The following is a 13057-nucleotide window of genomic DNA, read 5'->3' on the forward strand; positions in this document are numbered from 1 at the left end:
GCCTTTTTCTGTAAAAGAGAAAAAGCAACCTCAAGGGCAGACTTCCGAGCCAGAAGTTCAGCCCAAGTCCGAAAAACAAAATTGGCCTCAGAAACAGAAACAGGGTAAGCAACAACAGCAGACTCAAGAATCTAATCCTGCGACTCCGATGCCTGCGCAAACAGAACGTGTTTATGACTTGCGTGATCGCGCGACGATTAAATCACCTGATCGATTTCAGGTTTCTGATCAACGCTCTCCTCGTTCCTTTCAGGTCTCATCGGCCCCGAAAACCGGTGGCGGAAGGGGTAGGGGTGGTCAGAAAGGACTTGACCAGCCCCGCCAGACAGACGGTGCGGGGAAGCAGGACGGCTCAACGCCGAAGAGACCGCAGTTTGCCAAAAAGAAAGTCACGGCTTTAACAGCGCATAGATATGCCACAGATATTGAGAACGCGGCTTCGGAATCTGACGTGGGCTCTGACCTTGCTGGACAGCGCGGCGGAGATTACCATTGTGAGAGAGGCCCTGCGTCCACTACTGAAGGTGACAGCGACTGATATTTATGTTGTAATAGAAACAGCTGATACGAGAGTTGCTCTCCCTGATAGACTTTTTGAAATTGTCCTGTTAATCGAAGGAGACATACAACGTACTGTAAAGGGGGTATTTTGGGGAAAATCTTTCGTCTACGTATGACATTTTGCTTTCGGAGGCTGACTGGCCCCCACCTTTTGTGCTCGCAGCGCCGAGAGGGGAGGAGGTGATCCTCCCCAGTTTCGCGAACACTGTCTCGAAAGAGCATGCGCTGCATTTTGCAGAAGAGTGGGCTAAGGCTCTAGCGCCGGCTCTGTACAGCAACCAATGTGGTTGGGATAAATTGTCCCCGAGCCACGAGATTCCTTTACGGTCTCAGCCTCAGCCTCAACCTCAATATCCCATTCGGCGTGAAGCCAAGGCTTCCGTCGCGGCAATCCTTGAACAATTAGAATATCAGGGAGTAATTGAAACGTGCGTCTCTCCAATGAATAACCCCTTTTTTACTGTGAACAAGCCGGACGGATCGTATAGTTTGGTTTTGGATTACAGGCATTTAAACTCGCATTGCCGTAACTGTGCAGTACAGAATACTCACGGCTCTGCCCTAGTGGATAGTCTTGTGCGTAAGCGTTTTAAAACCACGCTTGACATTTCCAACGGTTTTTATGCCCATAGATTGGATGGTCTTAGTTCCCAATGGACCAGCTTTACTTGCGCCGGGGTCCAAAAACAATTTCGGCGTCTCCCAATGGGCTATAAGAATAGTCCTGGGATTTTCACCGCCCGCATAGTCTCTCTCTTGGAGAGGATTGACCCAGATGCTAGCTAGTATGTGGATGACATATATCTCACAGACGACGAAATTTGGGAGCATCTGTGTCGAGTCAACAGCATTATTTGTAACTTTGCTGACATGGGTTACAAATTTAACTTTGCGAAATCGCACATTGCAGAGTACACAGTGTTGTAGTAGTAGAAACGTTTTATTCGATTTTAGAACAGGATAAAATCATAAAAGCAACGATCATAATATACATTTTCATATGCAATCGTAAATACACAGTAAAAATAGTATTAAACATTATTTTTGTATGTACACATAATAAGGCCTTTCATTACTACTCATAGATTGTATAAAAAGTTTGGATTCCATCTGCTAATTATATGAACTCAGACATGACAACCCATAATGGTTCATTTTTCACTGTAAATCTCCATATGTCAATTGGATTTTCAAGCAGGTCTTAAGAAACATGGCTATACATTTGGCATTTGATATTGTATCTAAATATTGTAAGGCCATAAAGGCAGGGCGGCATCTTCTCATTCCCAGGGATAACAGGATTGGAATGATCCAGCGTTTGCGTGGTACGTCATACAGTTTACAGAACAGCAATACGTGAATATTGGATTGTTCTGAGGTACCATCGCAAGGACACCTGATGATAGAGGTTGACCAATCCTGTCTCCTTGGGAAAGTAACCAAGCGAAAAAACAGATTAAGCCTGAGCCGAGGTAGCAAATATTTTTCATAGCTGGTCAAACAAAAGGTAAGATACGGCTGGATGCCCAAAGTACATTGGATAGTTAAAATATGGCGATTAGTAACTTTGTTGATTTCTTGAGCCATACGTAATTCTCCCAAATGGGATAGACAAAGCGATCTCAGGGCCTTTCTTGTAACATTAGTTAAGGTTGCAGGTTCTTCAAAATATTTAGAAAGACCCAGATCATTGAAAAAATTATGTACATGGGACAGCCACGGAACGTCTAGCCAATTGTCTAAAGCCAAGCAATCTGCAATTAGTGCACGGGTTAAGCTACACTGTTCCGTTGACCAAATACGATGCCACAATAATATTGGCTGGATTTTTATATAATCAGCAATATAATCCATGCCCAGTTCAATATGGCAAGCGAACGTTGGAGAGCACTGTGGAACGGCAAAAAGATAGCGGATACATTTATTCTCTGCCCTCTGCAAGGTGACCACAGGAGCATAGCCCCACACCGCAGCACCATAAACAGCTACTCTATGGCACTTAGCATAGTATATTTGCATGAGTTCTTTTGGGGGAGGCTTCCCTATTTTACGAGAAAAAGCAATCAGGGCAGAGGTAGCTCTTAAAAATAAAAGATGTCTACTATCGATGGCCGGTTTCCAGGAGGAGATGTTATCAAATAATATGTCTAAATAGGAATATGTCCTAGTGCAATCCAGCTTAGCTTGTTCAATACAAATTGTTTTTTTCTTAGATGTCTTTTTGCCTAAGTGCATAACTAATGTTTTTTTAATATTGAGCATTAGATCCAATGAAGCCATGAAATTACAGTATGAGTTTAGCTGAATCTGAAGTTGTACTGGGGTTTGCGCCATAATTACCGCGTCGTCCGCGTAGAGTAACGCGGGAATTGGACGACGGGCAATTGTTGGCAGATCCTTACTCCCCTCTAACATGGCCTACTCGAGGCCATTTGTATACAAATTAAATAAAAAGGGAGCCAGGACACACCCTTGACTGACTCCCTTAGTTACTGCAAAAGGGTGGGTGAGCTCCCCATTCACCCCAAATCTCACCCTTGCCGATGCTCTCGAGTACAGCTCTCGTAAAAAGGATATTATTGGAGGGTCTACTCCCATTTCAGTTAGGATTGACCACAGCCTAGAGTGTGAGACACAGTCAAAGGCTGCGGTCAAATCCACATAGACCAGGTGAAGATTGCCTTTCTTCGCCTGGACATACTTTCCAATTAGAAGGGAGAGATTCAAAGCCTGCTCTACAGTGCCCAAACCCTCCCGGAAACCGTATTGCAGGTCTGTCAAGATGTTGTTGCTGGGCTATGAGCTCAACAATGAAGGTAAAGGCTTGGCCCTCACTTCTTGGAGAAATGCGCACAGTTGCGCGCTCCGACAACACTGAAAAAATTACAGTCTTTGCTGGATTTTTAAATTTCGGGAGAACATACATTCCGGAATATGCCCAGCGTATCAAGCCTTTGTATGCTTTGATACAACCAACTTTTTCCAAATCATGCTGGCTGCCTGAGCACTCAGCCATCTTGCAATCTTTGCAGGCTGATCTGCTCGCTTCTAAATTCTTGCTGACACGTGATAACCACACTAACCTGGTGATAAGAATTATTCCTGGGACGGTGGGTTTCACGTACCTAACTCTTAATGAAGGAAACACAGTACCTATTGCCTACAAGTCACACTTGTACACTTCGGCTGAAATGCGGTTTTCCACTGTGGAGAAAGTTTTAACGGCTGTGCAGATGGCGATTCTTAAGGAACGGGCTCTGTCACAGGGAAAACGCATGTTGGTTGTTACACCCTGTCCTCATTTGGAGGCAGTTACAAAAGCCAGTGTACCGAATTCTAAAGCTTTGCACCCTCGGTGGATTCAATGGGATGCTTCCTTGACATCCACGGATGTCACGTTTATTTTTGACGCCTCATTACGGTCGCAGGAGTACTTGCAGTATGAATTCGTTCATCCTGCTCCTCTAGCAATGCGACCTTTGGAGGACTTCCATTGCATCATATACACTGATGGTTCGGCGCAGGTTGCGCATGGCTCTAAACACGCCTACGTTTCCGCATGCGCCATTGTGGTCGGTGCCATGGTGAACGATGAGTTCAAGTCCAGAGTAGGGCATTCGCAGACTCTAGGGGACTGCACTGCACAATTGGCAGAGCTTCGTGCTCTTTTACTCGCGTTGGAGTACGCTGATCCTAGTGTGACTACTCTTATTGTGAGTGATTCTTACTACTGTGTCCAGTCTTACAATGAAAACTTGTTCTTTTGGATTCAGAATGATTTTCGTGATTCCAAGGGTAGCACAATAAAACACAAGATGATCTGGGTTCGAGTGGCAGAGCTTAAGGCTAATCTGCCGCTTGTTTTTGTGATTCATACTCTCGGCCATCAGCGTGTGGGAGTTCACGCTGTCGGTAAGTCGCTTGCTGATGAAGCGGCGAAATCAGCGGTGTCTAAGTATTTAGTAGCAGCTGTTACACGGTCCAAAAGTAAGATTGATGATAAAATCTTGGCGGCTGTTGCTGCCACTGAGAAGGGAGGTAAACATCCTACGGGGTTCCCTTGAAGTACACATACCACTTAAGTCCCGAAAAGGTTCCTTTTCTGAAAATACCTGATGTTGGAGAACGTTTAATTCCCAACTTGGATCGCAGAGCTGGCTTGATTACAGCGGCGCATGAAGGTGTGGCGTCTGCGCATGCGGGCGTCTCGGCCACTGTAACTCAATTACAACAGCGTTTCTGGTGGCGGGGACTGTACAAACAGACGCAAGACTATGTCCTTCAATGTGACATTTGCCAGCAGATTAAACCTTCGACTGCTGCGCGTCCGCCACAGACACAGTTGTACATATCTAATAAGCCGCTAGGTTGTGTTTATTTGGATCACTGCGGTCCCTTTTCCTCTGATACTGCGTATAAGTACATCTTAGTAGCAGTTGATTCATGCACACGCTTTGCGTGTCTTTGTAGGGATTTTTGCCTGTGGTACCTTCCATTCGGATCAGGGTCTGGCTTTCGCCTCTAAGGTGTATAAGGATGCCATGACTTCGATGGGGGTCCAAGTCAAGTTTTTGTCTCCGTACAGACCTGAGGGTAATAGTGTAGTGGAGCGAATGAACCGTGACTTAAAGCAATCATTGACAGCTCGAGTTATAGGCACTGGCAGAAACTGGCTAGCCCACCTCAATGGCATGCAGCGTGCACTTAATAATCTCCCTAGAAGGTCTCTGGGTGGGCGGACCCCATACGAAATGCTCTTTGGCATCAAGATGTACGTCCCTGACCTTGATGGTCTAGACTGCATGGCTCGCGCCACAACCTTTGACGTAGATGAACATTGCAATGTTTTACAGGATCTACAAAAGACCAGAGACAGTCTTGCAAAGGAACATTTGCCCTCCACATCGGATGTTGCGTTGCAGATCCCGGTAGTTGGCTGGCTACCCCAAGTTGGAGAACTGGTTCGAGAGAAGATCGATAACAAGAAAGAATTTGGACCTTCCTATCGAGCTCCGGTTCCAGTCCTTGGAGTGAAGGGCACAAGAACAGTCATTTACCCCCCACTTCCAGGTCTTAAGGAAAACAGGTTTATCTCCATTGACAATGTCAAGATACACAGAGTGGCCGATTCTTCTTAGTATGAGACCGGCAGTCTCCTGTCCTTCCATTGTGAGAAATTCTGTTTTGGCCACTGCTTCTAATCCTGAACCTGAAGTAGCCATCGAATTACCTGCTCTTTCCAGTCCTTTGTCAAGTACTTTGCCTGGTACAGACCATGATGACATTGATTACACTTACCCCACTGACTTATCTATGCCTGACCTGCAAACACCTTTGGCCACAGAATCAAGATTTTCATTTGGCACTGTTTCCAATACCTCGAAGAAACCCTCACAGTTTGCAGTTTATGACACTTTATTTAAAAAACATTTTTTGATTCCCCCTTGGACATATATTTGGCTGGTACTTTTTTCAATTTACCTTTTTATGTCAATCGGTTTTGTGTTTTATTTTTTTCGATTCATCAATGGACACTATGTCGAGGAAAGAACATGCATTCGACATCTCAATGTAACTTTGGCCCCCCTTTCCTCGTCACATTCAGCACACAGATTGAAAAGAGACTTGACATTTGTTAACATCACTGCTTGGCCAGTCCTTGATGGAATTGTGTGGGATGCAGTTAGATTTCAAATTCATGGCCCTACAGAGGTTGTTAATGTCCCTAATGTCCTTAGAGTTAACAAGGGGGATGTAGTGAAACAAAACATACGTTCTGATGATTGGGATGTTCAGGCCGTGGAGAGTTTGTTTTCTGATTTGAAATACTATGCTGCCTTTGATGCTGAGGATTTGTATTTAGAATCTGCTAATTATGGTGATTTGTTTTGCTTCCAACATTTTGGCAATCACTTCTTACATAAAACTTCTTCCAGGAGGAATGCTGTTAATTTTACGCAATGGGAGCATTGCCCAGCTCCTAAACAAGGCAGTTCAAGTACTTTTTTGAAAAAGTACACTTATTTCACTGACTTTAATCAGTCCAATCCCGAGTCCTTTTATTTTAAAATGACACAGAAGCCAATGTCCAAGGTTAGACTAACCGATACCAAATTGTTGTACTCAAAGTACTTTCTTGATCAACTAGCTGTTGGCGGCTACGAATTGTGGAAGGAGATTGTTGACTTTAAATCGGTTTGGGGTTCTAAAAGCTGGCAGGTACAAGGCACAGAGGCTTTGCACCGAGCATGCCTCATCCCAAATCACATGTTGTTTCTGAATTCTACTATTTCACAAACAACTTGCTTTGGATTGGCTACTTCTAAAAAATTAAACACTCCTACCGTCCCTGAGTTAGAAGAATATTCTGGCTGGAGTAATTTCACTGAGTTATCCATTAGGGACTTGCAGGCCCTTTTGTTGAATTCATCCTTTTAAATATATCCAGTATGGATCAGAAAGGTTGGCTGATGTGGCACATAAGTGCTGATTCATGCCAGCACCGTTTTTTGGATTTATCTGATGGTTTTAGACAGGTCAGACCTGATCCCCGTTTTCAAACTGACCATTCTGTCACGACTTATTCAGTAGGCAAGTTGTGTCAGAATTGGCTGAAACATTCTACCTTGCCTGCGGTTAAACTGCATCTATCCAAGTTGAATGCAGATGTAGATTTAAATGATTTCATAAAAGGCCCGGCTAGTGGTAGATCAAAAAGATGGATACATGCTATTTACAATGAAATCTGGAAGACATCACAGATTGAGGCGGCGACTCGCCTTAGAGCTATTGATCAAGCTAATCTAGAAAAGTGCTTGCAGTGGTAGATAATAGTATTAACATGCTTTCTTCCCGAATTTACACGTTAGATAATATTGTGTCCTCTGTAGTGGATATTGTGCAGGATGAAGTATCTGTGTTGTACCATGGTCAAAATCAGTTGCGTTCTATCATGCAATTTGCATGGACCCTACAAACACTGAAGTCTGGCAAGGTGCCATGGACCTACATGAATGTCTCCTCTCTCTTTGCCCCTTTTAATTTAACTGACAAACAGCGCTAGCTTTCCATGCGCGATGCGTCTTTTTCTATGTTACATATTGAAAGGTTAGAATCCTTACCTTTCTTTGTGGCAGAAGCCACTGCTGCAACGTGGCTTATCCACGATTTGATAACATTACCATTTGCTTTATACAAATTTACAAATTGTATGCGATATGTTGCTATAGGTCGATATGAATCATTGGGTAATGCATTTCTTCATGAAGTCTGGTCCCTCCCATTTACTTATAGATGTTTAAAAGACGGACAAGAAGTTTATCTGAATGGGGAGGAGTGTACAGAGACACCGGATCACTCATTAATGTGTAGACACATACAATTGCACGGTTCTTGTAACCAGGACCGGCCAAATTTAGCCTGTGTTTTAAAAGGAACGCCAGTTCCAGCAATCATCCCCACTTTTACCTTACTGGCGAACGGAAGTTATTTACTTTTAAATAATGAGGATTGTTGTGGGTTAATTAAAGGTGTGGCTTATGTGGTGACCGTATCTGAACGTGTGGTTTGCTGCAAAAATTTACTTTACCCACCCACGCATGGGAACGGGGATGTTTCCATCTGGCCGGGCATCCCAACCTTGACAGCGGAGTTCAATGGCATGAGTAGAATAAGAGCTCTTTTGTCCCAAAAAGAAGTGGCCTTGAGTTCGGCTCGAGAAACATTTGTGCTTCACATAGCTAACACCCGCACAGAGGTTCAGGCCCTTTTAAATACTGTTTTTCCGTTGCATTTCAGCGAACTGGTTCATTCAATCTTTAACGCGTCCTCCACGACTGGGCTGGCGCACTTTTTTAAAATAGTTAGCAGTGGTCTTGTGACTTCATTTGAGAAAATATTTGGAGTCATTCCTGCTTTCTTCCATTCTATTTTTTCAAGTCTGTTTGGTGGATTCCCTGTTTTACTGGCACTAGCGGCAGGCGTTCTGGTGATCTTTTGTTTCATTAAACATGGATGCCCTTCCTGTGCAAGAAGCCGCGCAGCCCCTCCTGGCACTGTTTCGCAACAGGATGCTTGAATATTATGGCACTTTGCCGCTTGCGACTTTAAGCACGGCATATGGATTCTCGTTTCGATTTTCCTATTTTACATGTGTCCAGCCTGTATTTCATTGCCTCAGCTGCGATTTCGACTGGGCCCTTGATTTGTGTCTCTGCAAGACGGTTTCTCCTGACGTCGATTTTAATCAGCTAAAAGGTCCCGTCGTTACTCACGAGTTGGTTTGTACTGACGAAAGGATTATGGCCTTGGCAGCGATGCATGGACTAATGGGTCATTGGAACATACTCGAAGCAGCGCAAGATTTCTTGGCACATAGCTTTCTTGAGAACCCACCGAGTTGTCCTCTGATGGTGATAGAGGCTCCGGCACTAGAAGAGCACGTATGTTCTTTCCCACTGTTGAATTGGATGGCTGAACTGTTTTCGAATGAAGACGGTGATTTCATATTGGAGGCTGTTGCTGCATATTTTGCATATTCGGTCATGTCCTTAAAACCTTTCCAAGTTTCAGATCACGGCCCCTTGTTTTCTACTGACATAACCTTTTGCAAATTTTGCTTGCATTTTTCACCTCCCAGACCTATTGGCATGAGCAAAAGTGAACAAAGTATTGACATTTTGGATTTTTTTGAATTGATTCATGAAACATTTTTTCCCATCGATTTCTAAATTATTAATATTGCTCATCGTTCTTGAACTCTGCTATCATGATGAGACCCTTATCTTATCTTATCTTATCTTATCCGTGCTCGGATCATGGGGGGGGGTGTCATATAGTTACTGCTTATCTATATACTGTGTTAAGTTAGCATGGGCTTATTAAATGTTTAAACGCCATTTTTCCTTTTGCTGCTTCTGCACACGGCACATAATTGTTGATTTAGCTTTCAACCTAGAAGAGTGTTGTGATTTACATGAGAATAATATGTTATTGCTCTGATATTAGCTTTGCTTAATAAACTATGTCTGTACAGAGAGTGCTGAAGCTTCAAGGATAACACGACACAGAATTGTTATGAGGTCTGATCTCCGCACCTTCATAGACATAACATAAGTGCAGCTCCTGCCAAATTCTGGCTTTAGGTGCGTTTTATATTGCTTTGCTTAGAGCACACATACACACTTGATGCGATTCGCATGCAGAGAGCTGGTGGAAGCTGATGTGATCTCTTCATACTAGGATCTTGAGGTATGGGCCCGCCCTGCTAAAACCCAAAGAGACCTTCTTAGATATTAATGTAATATGCTAGTTAGGGAGGGTGAGAATTAGGTGTTTTTAACGCTTATTCATTACAGCATCTTAGCATGCCGGCACCTTTTGCTTTCTATGGACTAGTAACTATGCTGATAACTTTGCTTCTGATATTATGTTTCCTTGTATTATCTAAGATACTGCGTTTGAGAAGACGGCATTAGTAAATAAATATTTCAAATGTGCACGTTTCCTCATTTACTCCACGTTCTGGTTTGAAATGATTGTATAACGAAAGAGTGCTCATGTGTTCCACGTGACCTGAGGTATCGTAAGTTCATGTTCTGGTTTGTCTAAACATTGGAAGTTTGCTATGACCAATGAGACACTGTAGCTAGCCTGGTAAGGGGATTTTGGGTACTGAGGTGAGTTTTGGGCCACCCTAATTCGCCGAGGTTCCAAATCTCTATGCACAGTTCTGTAGGAGAACAGAATTCCCGCTACATAAGGAATGTCCAATCTGTCAAAAACATAGTAGAGCCACCCCTCCAAAAGCTCCTTTGCACCCCTTGCTCATTATTCAGGAACCTTTCTCAAGGGTAGGCATGGATATAATCAGACCTTTGCTTCCCTCCCGAAGTGGATGTAGGTTTGTCCTAGACTTGGTGGATTACGCCACCCGTTATCCCGAAGCTGTGGCTTTACGCCAGCCCAATGCAATGCAAATTGCTAAAGCAATGATTAATATATTTTCGAGGGTGGGGTTCCCGAGGGAGAAAATCACGGACCAAGGGACTCCATTTGTCTCGCGCCTCTTAAAACAGGTCTGTCTCATGTTAAACATCAAGCAAATTAGAACAGCAGCGTACCACCCCCAGACTGATGGGTCAGTGGAAAGATATAATGCCACCCTAAAGACCACCTTAAAAAAACTGCTGGATCTTGAAGCTCGTAAATGGGAAGAGATGCTTCCCTTGGCTCTTTTTGCTATCAGATGTAAAACCCAAAAGAGTACGGGGTACTCCCCGTTTGAGTTGTTATACGGATGCCAGCCACGCACTTTGTTGGACATGCTGATAGAAGAGTGGGAAGAGGTACCAGAGGGTATGAAACCCCTTCCCGAATATGTCCTAAACTTAACAACACATTTAGGACAAATTCGTAGTCTAGTGGCCACTCATATGGAGCAAGCTCAGACTGCTCAAGCAACTCAATATAATAAAAAGGCTAAAAATAGAAGCTTTGAGGTAAACGATTTTGTTCTATTAATGATGCCATCATCAGACCACAAGTTACTAGGACAGTGGCAGGGACCCTATCGGGTCATTGATAAAGTCACTCCGGTAACATATCGATTGGAATTGGATCCGAAAAGAAAGACAAACACACAGATATTCCATATCAATCTGCTAAAAAAATGGGAGGGGGCCCCACCAGTATTGCTAGGGATCCCAGAGTCACCCTGTTTATACCATCAAAGCATTGATAGTGATTTACCTAATCAAGAGAGACAAGAGTTGGAAGTCAGGCTAAGACCTCTCTCCAGTGTGTTCTCCCTCGAACCAGGGAGAACAACGATTGTAGAACATGCCATAAATACTCCCACAGGCAAGAAAGTAAAACTACGGCCTTACCGTATCCCGGAATCACGCAGGCAAGCTGTAGAACAAGAAGTGCAAAATATGTTGCACATGGGTATAATAGAACCCTCTAGAAGTGAATGGAATTCGCCCATAGTTTTAGTGCCTAAGCCCGATGGGTCCATCCGCTTCTGCATCGACTTTAGGGAGGTTAACAAGATTTCACAATTTGATTCCTATCCCCTCCCAAGAGTTGATGAGATGGTGGAACGACTTGGCACGGCCCAGTACATCAGCACTTTAGATCTGTGTAAGGGGTACTGGCAGGTCCCATTAAAACCCCAAGATAGGGAAAAACCTGCCTTTTCCACTCCTAGTGGATTATACCATTTCGCGGTCTTGCCTTTCGGCTTACACGGGGCTCCGGCCACTTTTCAAAGATTAATGAATCATGTATTAAGACCCTATGAAAAATTCGCAGCAGCATACATTGATGATATAGTTATCCATAGCTCATCATGGGAGGAACATTTGACTCATCTTACAAGAGTCGTACAAGAATTAGGGAAAAGCGGACTAACCATAAATCCTGCCAAAAGCAAATTGGCCGCACGCTCAGTGAAATATTTGGGGTATCTTCTAGGAGAAGGATACATAAAGCCCCAAGAAGAGAAGATAGCGGCTATTATATCCATTCCCTTTCCTAAAACAAAAAAGGAACTAAGAGCATTCCTTGGAGTGCTAGGATATTACAGGAGGTTCATCCCTCATTTTTCTCAGGTAGCTTCCCCCTTGACAGATTTATTAAAGAAAGAAACCAAGACAGAACAAGAATTGAGACAACCCTCCCTGCACTTACAGAAGCCTTTAGGAAGTTGAAACAGGCCCTCACTACCAGACCCGTCCTGCCAAGCCTTAATTACACTAAACGTTTTGTATTACAAACAGACGCCTCTGACACAGGATTGGGGGCGGTATTGTCCCAGATGGATTCTCAAGGGCAGGAAAGACCTATACTCTACATCAGTAGGAAATTATTTCCCCGAGAAAAGAGGTACGTCGTGATTGAGAAAGAGGCCCTAGCAATCAAATGGGCTATAGAAACCCTTAGGTATTACCTAGAGGGCAGGGAATTCACTCTATATACAGATCATGCCCCACTCGAATGGATTAGCTAAAAACAAAGAACACAATGACAGGATACTTCGGTGGTTTTTAACACTCCAGCCATATAGATTCCAGAAACAACATCGAAAAGGAAAGGAACAAACGAATGCTGATTTTTTGTCTCGCTATCCACTCGATCAATTTCTTGCTGGCAAGAAAGTTAGGGAAGGGGGATCTGAGGAGGAGCGGGCATTTACCTCCGTAATCAGCCCCCACCGGAGCCTTTTACCCGAACTGCCTGGCCAGGAAAGTATAGGGTTAACTAACCCGAAGACCTCTTCCCTGCAGGAGAGTCACCGCCAATCAGGTGCGACCAGGGCCTTTAGCAGGGCGGAGTTTATGACGAGAGAACAGAACCCGGAAGACACCAACACGCGAGGAGAGGACGTGCGAAATCGGACTTGTACCAGGACCTTTCCGAGGAGTACAGGGCAGCCGACACAGACGAGGACGAAGCTGCAGAAGGGGAGGCCGAGACGTGGTCCGAAGCTTGGCGA

This window comes from Lissotriton helveticus, chromosome 6, assembly GCF_964261635.1.
Source record: "Lissotriton helveticus chromosome 6, aLisHel1.1, whole genome shotgun sequence".
In the NCBI taxonomy this organism is placed as follows: Eukaryota; Metazoa; Chordata; class Amphibia; order Caudata; family Salamandridae; genus Lissotriton; species Lissotriton helveticus.